Here is a 10,559-nt window from a genome sequence, read left to right as displayed (position 1 = left end):
AGAAATTATAAGTGAGCTTGAGGTAAGTTGTAATGGCACAGGTTAGAGAGCAGAAGATTTTGTATTGTACTCGAGACTTAACCAAATAAGGAGATTGAAATAATGACTTGGACTTGTCCAATAAGTGTTTGGCTCGGGTTTTGATAGAATTTGGTGGTGACCAAAATTGTTGAGAAAATTTTAGTTTTGCATCTTTCCTCTAGTCTTCCTGTTTGATTAAAGTTAAACTACCTGATTTGTAAGTGTTGGGATTTGAGATGCTTGAACTGCCTGAGACCGACTAGATTGAACTTACTTGAAACTTGAACCTGTTTAGGCGAGTGTACTCTCACGTACCCTTAATGGACCTAACTTGACTGAATATATGGTATTTCATTTACGCTTGAGCAAGTAGCTTGATTCGTATGTGACCTGTAGGTGGACTTGAATTCTATGACTGCTTAAGAATGTGATTTGTTGGGCATAAGCTAGGCGAATGAGTTCTTATTTGTACTTGTGCTCCTTGAACCTAAAGTAATTGGCATTGCCTTTGAACTTATTTGTTTGAACTCTGCTGTGACCCTACTCTTGAACTTATTCGTACTCGTATGGTTGTAGACCGGCTACTACTCTTCTGTAGCGGTTGAACTGAACCTCTCTGGTGAGGCATTGCCTGTTGTGTTTTTAAGCACCGCCATTCTTCTGGCGAGGCATGCTTGTGTTTTCAAGCACCACCAGGGATGAAAATTTTGATTTGAGATCCTTTGGTGGGGTATAGCCGTTGTGCTAACCTGTTGTGTTTTCAAGCACCACCAAGGACAAATTCATGTACTGAGGCTTTTGGTGAAGTATAGCCATTGTGCTAGCTTGTTGTGTTGTCCAGCAGCACCAGGGCCAACTTCTTGAACTGAGAATTTCTGGTGAAGTATAGCCGTGTGCTAACTTGTTGTGTTGTCCAGCACCACTAGGGGTGAATTTTCGATCTGAGGCCTCGCTATATCCTGAATATCTTCCAAATATCTGGGATTTTAAGTCCAACTTCAAGCCTTTTGCATGTTTTATCTAGTTACTTGATTAGCTATCTATGGGATCATGACTATTTGATAAGCTGAATTGGGGTACTTTTAGTAATTGATTGTGATAAGTGAGATTAGAATGATTCTTAGTATGTGATAGATTTTTTGGGCTATTTTGATCTGATCAGTACAAGTTGAAATGTCGAGGATGACATTCTTTTAAGGAGGGGAGTTTGTGACACCCGGAAGAAGAAGAAAAGGAAAAAAATTCTGGTGAACAGTGTTCTTGGTGAATTCGGCCGGAAATCCGGCCAGTTCTTGGCCGGATACCTAGCCAGATTGTCTTGGAGTTTGGAAAATTTTTTGATTTCGCCTCTGCCTCGAATCCGGCTGGAAATCCGGCCAGATTGTGACATCACCTCCGGCAGTCAACTTTGACTGGCTACTTTTTCTTCCTTCTTATCTTGTTTTTGGCTGAAATATCTTCACTTTTTGCTCCTTGCTTGGCCGGCTGTTTGGGAGAGAAAACAAGAGAGGAAGTCTTCATTTTTTTTCTAGTTTCAATCTTTGCCAAAATCATGAGATTTAACTGTTAGTTTTGTAAATTGCTCCGATTAACTTCATATCTAAGGTGATTGCTAGCTTTTGACCGAGTGATTTTTGAAAGGGAAGCTTTAAGGTGTGATAACCCCACCTTCTCTTAGGGCCTACCCTAGAAGTTAGCGGATCGCCTGCCTGGCTCTCGTCAGGACTCACTCACTTACATTAACTTCAGAGATAACAGTATCATTGAACAACTGAACATTCACTCTTAAGTATCACTCCAATCAGCTTAAAACATAGATTTGTCCACTAAAAGAAACAAAATACACGTTCTAAACACCCATTCTTAATATTACATCAACTCAAAACAAAAGATTCAATCATCTTAAAATACAAAAGAAAACGTGACTCCAATATATACACATAGTGATGGAATTTCCCAAAACAACTTTCCAATTCCATCCAATCACTTTTCAATCTCCAACTCCTGTAAGGAAAACAAAGCTAAAAGGGTGAGCTTACGCCCATGAGGTTTCCATGCAAGAAATAATCAATAAGCATTTAAATCAGTACCATTAAGCGAGTAGTGCACATTTCATTGTACAATCACTTTCATTAAGCAATTGAGGAAGCACATCACCAATCAATCACTTTTAAAAGGATACAGTGCTCGCATTAGAGCCACTTCAATGCACTACACACTCCACCGAACTCCTTCTTATAGCCTCCAAAATAATAAACACTTCCCTCACTTGGATGGCCATATCAATATCAGTAATTTGCTACTCCGTGGTAATACTCGAGTATACCGAAACACTTACCCAAAGCTACCGTCCTACCCGACCAAGCCCTTTGCTAGCTCGAAAGTCCGTTGAACAAAGGGTTTTGGGGCCCAGTTCAGCCAGTGTGATAAGGTACACACATGGCTTACAGTCATGCACACTTACAATATCACTTGATAAATTATCAACCTTCATTCTCAACTAAGTCGAGTACGATAAAGTACACCCTCGACTTAGAAGGCGAGGGACAATTGAAAACACTTCACAATGAATCACTTAACAATATTTCATAATAAGCACCTTTGCCATATAATTGCACTTAGGTACACATAAGCAGTTTAACACATAAATTCAGAAAACACTCACCAAAGATTCAAATGACTGCTCTCGAGTCTCGAGTTGGTTTCCTAGTTCACGGCTACTTCCTGGTACAAGTTAATAATTCTAAAGTGAATATTCATTTTATATACAACCACTCATCTTACATAATTTAAGGTTTAAGTAACTAAAACCCAAGTTCCTAAACTTATAAAACGAATCACCAAAATCTAGCAACCTTCCTTACGTTTGTCTTCAAGATTATTAAGTTTGGTAGCTTTAAAACAAGGTTAATGTACATATACACCAAGTTTTAATATCATATAAAACACTTGAGCTAAGATTAACTCATTTCCAATCTAATGTGCAAGGATTAAGACAAGCAAACGTTTCATTTCTTCCGTCTAGGCTAAAACAGATTCTAGTTTGACCTTAAAGTACAAATATAATATATTCAATATTCATTTATCATTTTATTTTGAAACTCATTGAATTTATTGTTTTAATCAAGAATTATACATGTTTTCCCAAGTTAATAATTTATAAGATATTTATTTTAGGATTAAATCATTTTCCACTCAAGATTCTAAGATTACGGTTTAGAAGTACTTCATTGGTCCCCTTTTTAATTAATTAAACTCTAGGTTATTTGTAAGTTAATTTTATTCCACTACACCAGTCCCTCAAATTTTACAGCCTTTAAAATATTTGTGAAGACAATATTAAGTAATTAGAAGCCAATTTAGGTACATAATTATCATGAGTTTTCCCCTCATTTGCTTTAGTTTAACTCTACTTGTGGAGCTGTATATAGCCATTAAATCTCAGGGTAACCGTAGCTATCATTTATGAAAGCTTACAAAGTTGGAAATTAGAGGAAATGCTAGTTCAAAGTTGGTTCCTCACGGCCATTATCAAAGCAAAGTGCATCCGGGAACAAAAGGAAAGCAACAAGAAAGGCAGCTTTGCCACCCTCTGATGTTTTGATCACAACCGGAGCTACGCTTATCGGATTGAGGCAAATTTTATAGCGTTTCGAAGCTAAGACATAGACCTACATTTCTTCTGAAGACATCGACGTCCAGCTATTGTATTTTCAAGGCTAAAAAGGGACGGTAAGAAGCACAATCTGTTTCATTTTCTCGGTCAGCAACCAAAACTAGTAACGTTACTTCAAGCTTTCAACAAAAACTCTATTCTTTCACTTGTTTAAAGCTCTAAATATTTAAAGTACATTCAGTCCAGCATATACCAAGGCAAATAGCATCTAGTTTCAACAAATTATTCAACCCAAAAGCTACGCACAACAATCTGTCATCAACTAATTACAATTTGCAGCAGTATAGCAGTTTAACATGTGGTGTTTTCTCATAATTTTCTTTTCAGTTTCATGCTCCAACTAGACATGCAGGGGATGCTCATTCAACTACAGACCATCTTAAGCAAAACATAGAAATTTATAGCCAAAAATTCAAGAGAAAAGCTGAACCAAGATTTATATCCTCTCTCGGCTATAAAGCTGGTTTGTAGCAGCAAGTAATGCCTAAAGACGAGTTTCTTCTACCAGATCCCTCCATTTTATGCTCAAACCTCTCATGCATGAAGAAATGAAGATGTTATACAACATATTACAGATTAACACAGAATTTTAGAGTCATTATTCACCAAAGACAGCTGAAACTTTTCCATTCCCCCCCCACTCGGATGACGCTGGAAAAATTCCAGCAAGGATCTTCTATCGGTCCTCCCAATTTCCAACTTTTCCCAAATTTCTTCAACTAAACTTCTTATAATACTTGAGATAACCATATTACATGCTTTTCTTATATTATATTTTCCATTTTTACACTGCTAATGAGCTGAAATTCATGTAATTAACTCCCGGTTGCTACAACTTTAGTCAAATAATCATTTTAATCTCAAACCAGAATTTTTCTTCAATCGAAGCTCATTTCCTCTGCTAAAACTTATCTTGCAGCTTGTATGTATATATATATATATATATATATATTCATTTATACTCAATAAATAAGTATTGATCACAGAGAATTTACCTCTTTCCTTTAAGAGTTAAAAATTGCAGACTGACCAGATTTTCCCAGCTTTGTTTCCTCAAGATCTGCACCAGCTATCCCTCCTATTTTCCTTGCCTTTCTCTTCTTGATTATGATCAGCAGATGATGAAGCTAACCAAATTTTCTCTCCCTCACTCTTAGTTCCACTCCCTCGATTCCATTTTTGGAAAGAAAGAAAGAAAGCTGCCTTGTGTTTCTTTCCTCTCGGTCACCGCCCAACTAGCAATTTCTTTCTCTTTGTTTCCTCTCGGTTGTCTTCCAGAAGATGGCTTCCTTAGGTTGCATAGTAGTTTAACCAAGATTCAGGGTTACTTAGGTCATTAGTATTAACTTATTTGCTCACCAAGGGGTTGCAGTTTTATTATTTCATGCATTGACTCCAAACTTCATTTGTTCTAATTTATATACCCTTACAAAATTCTCGTACATTAATCTAGGAGATTTTCATACATTCGGTTTTAAAGGAAAATCAACTAGACATATAATTTATTCAACTGTATAATATATGCTACGTGTCTAGTAATATATGCAAATTTACAATATACATACCACATGTTCATTTGATTCATAAAATTTTTCTACACCAATCTAGGATATTTCTAATTCTCGATTTGATAGAAATGCAATTAGACATTTAATTTAACCACTTATTCATTATATGTAATATTTCCAATATCAAGGTAAATAAAATAAAATAAATGCAAAGCACACACCTGATTTTCTCGAGTTCTCACATAAGGTGCTATCTTTCTTGAGTTATAAGGTGAGTTGCTAAGAAAGTTCCCTTTTTGTTTTAATAATGGTATATTAGTGCTTCGTAGTAGTTAAATGCGTGGTTTTGTGAGAGATTTCTTGGGTTATAGTAGTAGTATGGTAATTTTCCGATTTTTGGGGAATTTTTCTGTTTTCACATGCTGGTTATGATTGGCCTTGGATTGATAGCTTTAAATTATGTTAAATGGAGCTATTGTACGTTAATTGCGGTTGTTTGCAGAAAATTTCAGATTTATGCGGAAAATTTCAGTTCTAGGGTTTTGAATTGGGGTTTATTGTGATTAGTATTGGAGCTATTAATTGGCTCAAGTGGAAGGGTATTGTGGCCTTAGTTGGATGTGTTTTATTGTATACGAACTGTATGTGCAATTGTGATTGGTAAGATGCAATTTGATGTTGTTATTGTAGGATGGAAATGAAGAAAATTAAGGGGAAGTGTTGTCCAATCTTTGAGAGCATTTGATTGCTTTGAATTTGAGTTGATATTGACTAATTTTATGGAATTCTTGTGATTTGGAAGTTGGGATGATGAAGTTCCATGTTAGTGATATTTCCAGACTTTATCTAAGTGATTTCATCTTTGATTTGCCATGTATATGATTAGTAGAAGCTATTCTAGTGTTACGGTGGAATTACTAGCCTTGATTGTAATTAGTGATGGTTAAATGCAAAGATTAGTTTAGAAGTGTAAATTTCAGTTTTTATGGTATTATTTTTGCCCTCATGTGATAAGTAGTGGTTGTTCATAGCATGATAGATTGATATTGTGATAAATGAAGCTTTGGTATGCTAGTTTGGATTACCTAAAGGAATTTCAGCTAGAGTACATGAATTCCAGATTAGGGTTTCCAATTGTGGTAGTAATCTGTCCTGTTTTTGCACTGTATGTTTGACCTTGAGAGAGACTGAATCGGCCCTTGCTCAAAACATGAAACTTGTAGATATATGAGTTAGCTAGTTACCCGCAAAATTTCAGATTGATCGGAGTACTGTAGCTTGTCAATAGACTGAAATACCCTTGACTGTTCATAGACCGTGTTTTGCGGACAGTTTCTGTCCTCTCTGAGATTTTGATATTTGACCCTGAAAATGTATGATTTGGCCTTGAAGGTCTTCATAAGAAATGTTGGTATATGTCTTAGCTTCGTAACGCCATAAGATTTGTTTCAACCGAATAAGTGTAGCTTCAATTGTGATTAAAATGCCAAAAGGTGATAGAAGCTTGATAATGTTAAAATTCCTTTGCTTGACCTGATATTTGTAATCTAGGGCTTGGATTTGAGCAAGGCAATGAGATATGGTGGATGGTTCCTAAGCCGTGGTTGGTGAGTAATCCCTCAACTATTTCCTGAAAGTTACTTTTGAATAATTCTTGCATTGGTTACACGATTGCATATCATTGTGTTTGTGTGTGTGCCATGACATTTTAGCTCCGATGAATTCTTGGGGAAAACTTGTGCTTAGAACCAACGTCTCCACTGCTGTTTATGCATTCTTTGGAGCACGATGGCTCCTTATTTCTGTTTATCTGTTACTTGATCCAAGGGAGCATTGGATATTTAAGTACAAGGATTTCACTGGCTCATGAGAGCAAAATACATACATTGGATCACTGATTCATGACATCATTTACATGCACTATTGTGAAACTCATTGGATTTCTGATTTTACTGTTCACTCGCTGAGCTTCTAGCTCATCCCAAATGTTTTCTTCTCCCTACATGGATCGAGGCAAAGGAAGCGCTTGTATTACGTTATTTGTGTGACTGGATGGCATGTATCTTGTATAGTTTAGATTTGGATTCATTTTTGTGTAATAGTTGGGCTAGGGTGACTGTTTGAATTGGAATGGATGGATTTCTCTTGTACACTTTGGTTTTAGATTTAACTTGTGTAAATTTTGGGCTTGTATGGGTGTTTGGATTTGGATCGGATATATGTGTACATTCCACTCTTGGGAATTAGTTCTGCTTCGCTTATGATATGTAATTCCTGGAGAATTGAATGTAAAATTTGAGATTTTTATTGTAATTTAATTGAGAACTGTAGTAAACGACTGAGTCCCGGCGAGAGTTGGACAGGCGGTCCGCCGAACCCTTTGGTTCGCCTTAGGGGATTGGTGGGGCTGTCACAGACTTTCTTAACAAATCTGAGAGGTTGGAATCATGAGGGGAGAAAAAAGGCACTTTCTACCATCCTTTTATGCAGACAACAAAGGGAAGGTCAGAGATCATACAGAGACCATACATAGCTAGCATTCTTTCTTGTAACATTTTCTCTCTAGTTAGAAGTTCTTGAAGGAGCACTTGGAGACTTCATCTTGTAATCATCTAGTGCAAGACATAGCAGAATTTTGAGGGCTACACCATTAACTTGGCTAAGCTTTCCTTTATCCTTCTTGTACTTGTAACTTATGATGTTTTCCATTAATGAAGTTATGAGTTTGATTGTGATATCATTCATGAGTAGCTAAATTCCTATATCTTGGGAGTAGATGAAACTTATGGCCAAATGATATGAATTGAATATTATTTTCACTTGTTATATCTTGTATTAACTTGTCTACTTGTGCATGTTTAATTACTTGCTGTTGTTTGATCACCAATAGCAGGTTTATAGTTGTTATTACTCAATGAGAATTTGTGAGACCCCAGTCAGTTCTTAAGTTTGATATTAGGTAATATTCATTATTGGTGCGGTAAAATTGGGGTTTTAGGGCTGAGGAGAAAACCCTAATTTGGGTTAGGATTGAAACCCTAGTTTTGTATTAAACACAAGTTCAAGTTGTAATTAAAGCTAGTTATGCTAGTGTGTGTTTTAGTATAGGTAAGTATAGGATTTGATCCATTTTATATAGGTTAAATAAGTTTAAGAAGGTTAGAAACCCTAAATGAGTAAAACCTCTAGTGTTATGATTTATTAGAAGTTTTAAGTTGGGTTTAAACCCTAATTTTGCCCTTGACAAAAAGGTTATTGTTTAATTGCTTTTATGTGGGATAAAGTATGTTTAAGTATAGGTGATTAATATAGGAGGGTGATTAGTGAAGTAATTAAGTGTGGTCAAGTGTTTTAGATTAGATTAAGTTGGTAACCTATGGATTTAAAAGCTTTTCAAATGTTTGAGGGCAAGAGTTGATCAAATGCAAAGTTGAAGGTGTGAGGGCTAAAGAGTAAACTTGGAGCTTTTATGTGATTGGTTGTTAGAAAAATATCTTCCATAAGCCTTGACTTATATTACACCTTAGGATTTGTAAGATAATCACAAGACAAAAAAACAAAACAAGCCAAGGAGAGAGAGAGAGAGAGAAGGGCCGAGAGTTAGCTTGAGAAAGGAGAGGAAATTTCCTTCAAGCTCTTCATCTTCTAGCCTTCCATCTTGCTTTTGGAGAGTAAGGGATCAACTTGGGTACTTGATTGTTGAGGTTTGGTCAACTACAAAGCCTATTTGAAGGTAAAATTATCTCTCTCTTGGAAGTTAAAGTTGGGGAATTAATTTTGAAGCCATGAAAGTGAAGTTTTGTTATGATTATGAACTTGTATGATTCATGAGGTGTTTATGGTGTTGATTGATGGTTTATTTTAGTGGGTTATTGCTGCCCAAATTTCGGTTAAGCTTATGAAAGAATTAGGGTTTCTTGCTTCATAGTTATTCAAGTTGATTTGGATGATTGTTTGGCTTGTATATGGAGCCTATGATGTGTTAATTTCACTTGTGTGGTTAATTGTTAGTAAAATCAGATTTTGTCCATGAAACCCTAGACTCCATTAGGTTAGTTTAGCTTGGCTAGAGTTTAGTTGGTTAGGGTTTGGTTAGTAGATTGTTGGAATAAGTTCAATGGTGCCAATGAAGTGAGGATAGGGATTTTGGTTAGTGTTTGGTAATTTTTGTGGTCTTAGACGGAAAGTTTTGGCCCATTAGTAGGCCATGTAGAAGTTAGTATATGTGTGCTTATTTGGTAGGAATTGGGTTAGAAAGCTTGCATAAGAACCATAGAACGGACCGTGCGGTTACGGCGCGCAAAAAAAACCGGCAAACTGGAAACCAGGGCAGTTCAGCATCTGAACTTTGGCTCCATTTTTCTTGATGTTACGTACTGATTCAGGGTTTACCCAAAACATGAAAGTTGTAGCCCACTAAGTCCTTGTTGTGCCTGCAAAATTTCAGCCCAATCCGATCAGTAGATCCTGAGTTATGGCTAAAACTTTCACTTCTGTTCTAAACCCAGGATTTTGCTACGTTTCTGGATTTTGCCTCTGACTGTGTTTATTTCACTTCGATAACGTGCGAACTGGGTGTTGATACCTTCATAAGAAATGTAGATCTTGTTCTTAGCTTCAAAACAGTATAAAGTACATCCAAATCTGAGTTCCGTAGCTTCAGTTATGACTAAAACAATATCGGTTGTCAGAACTTTCTTCGAATTTGGACAGTTTTGACAGGAACTTTGAACCCCTTTTTCCCTATGCTCCATACTGATTCAGCTTTTGGTCAAAACACAGAAGTTATAGCTTTATAAATAATCTTTCTAAAGCCACTGGAATTTCTTGATTCTGATTTCTGAGTCATGAGTTATGGTCTTTCAAACAGGGCCTGTTTGGTAACCCGAAATGAAATGGCTGGAACTGTTTTGCACATTTTTGTCCTAGTTCCATTGAGATCTGGCTTGAGGTGCCTTTACGAAAGTTGTAGCCCTTCTTCTTAGCTTCTCAACAGTACCTCATTCACTTTGATCCGATAACCGTAGCCTGAAATTTGATCAAAACGGTTTTAGGTGCCAAATCTGCCGTTTCCGTTGCCGGCCGTTTACGTTTTCGTTTGCCGTTTCCGCACTTGCATGTGTCAATTTTGCCGTTTTGCTTGTTTTAGGCATGTTAGTAGCCGTTTGTGATATTATGTGATGCAATCTTTTATTTCAAACGGTGGTGAGATAGGCGGAGCCAGTGGGGCCTACTACTAGCTACTCTACGTGACATAAATTGAACACCTTTTGATATCTTTGTTTTGAAGTAAGTATTCAGGCCATTCTTATGCGTTAGTTGCTTATGTGTTTTGATATGTATGAAAAGGGTAC

The 10,559-nt window shown here is 36.6% G+C and overlaps 1 long non-coding RNA gene across 2 annotated transcripts; it reads right to left on the bottom strand.

Moving 5' to 3' along the window:
* Window positions 1-1,765: 1,765 nt before the first annotated feature.
* LOC113705301 (uncharacterized) lies at window positions 1,766-4,983 on the bottom strand. Of its 2 annotated transcripts, XR_003451852.2 has the most exons (3): window positions 4,693-4,983; window positions 2,687-2,745; window positions 1,766-2,025 (listed from the first exon to the last, which is right to left on the bottom strand). It is a non-coding gene; the product is annotated as an uncharacterized lncRNA (long non-coding RNA). The 2 variants fall into 2 exon arrangements; XR_011820294.1 differs by lacking the exon at window positions 2,687-2,745.
* Window positions 4,984-10,559: the final 5,576 nt, after the last annotated feature.

Source organism: Coffea arabica, chromosome 8c, assembly GCF_036785885.1.
Source record: "Coffea arabica cultivar ET-39 chromosome 8c, Coffea Arabica ET-39 HiFi, whole genome shotgun sequence".
NCBI classification, from domain to species: domain Eukaryota; kingdom Viridiplantae; phylum Streptophyta; class Magnoliopsida; order Gentianales; family Rubiaceae; genus Coffea; species Coffea arabica.
This window is presented reverse-complemented; position numbering and strand designations above follow the sequence as displayed.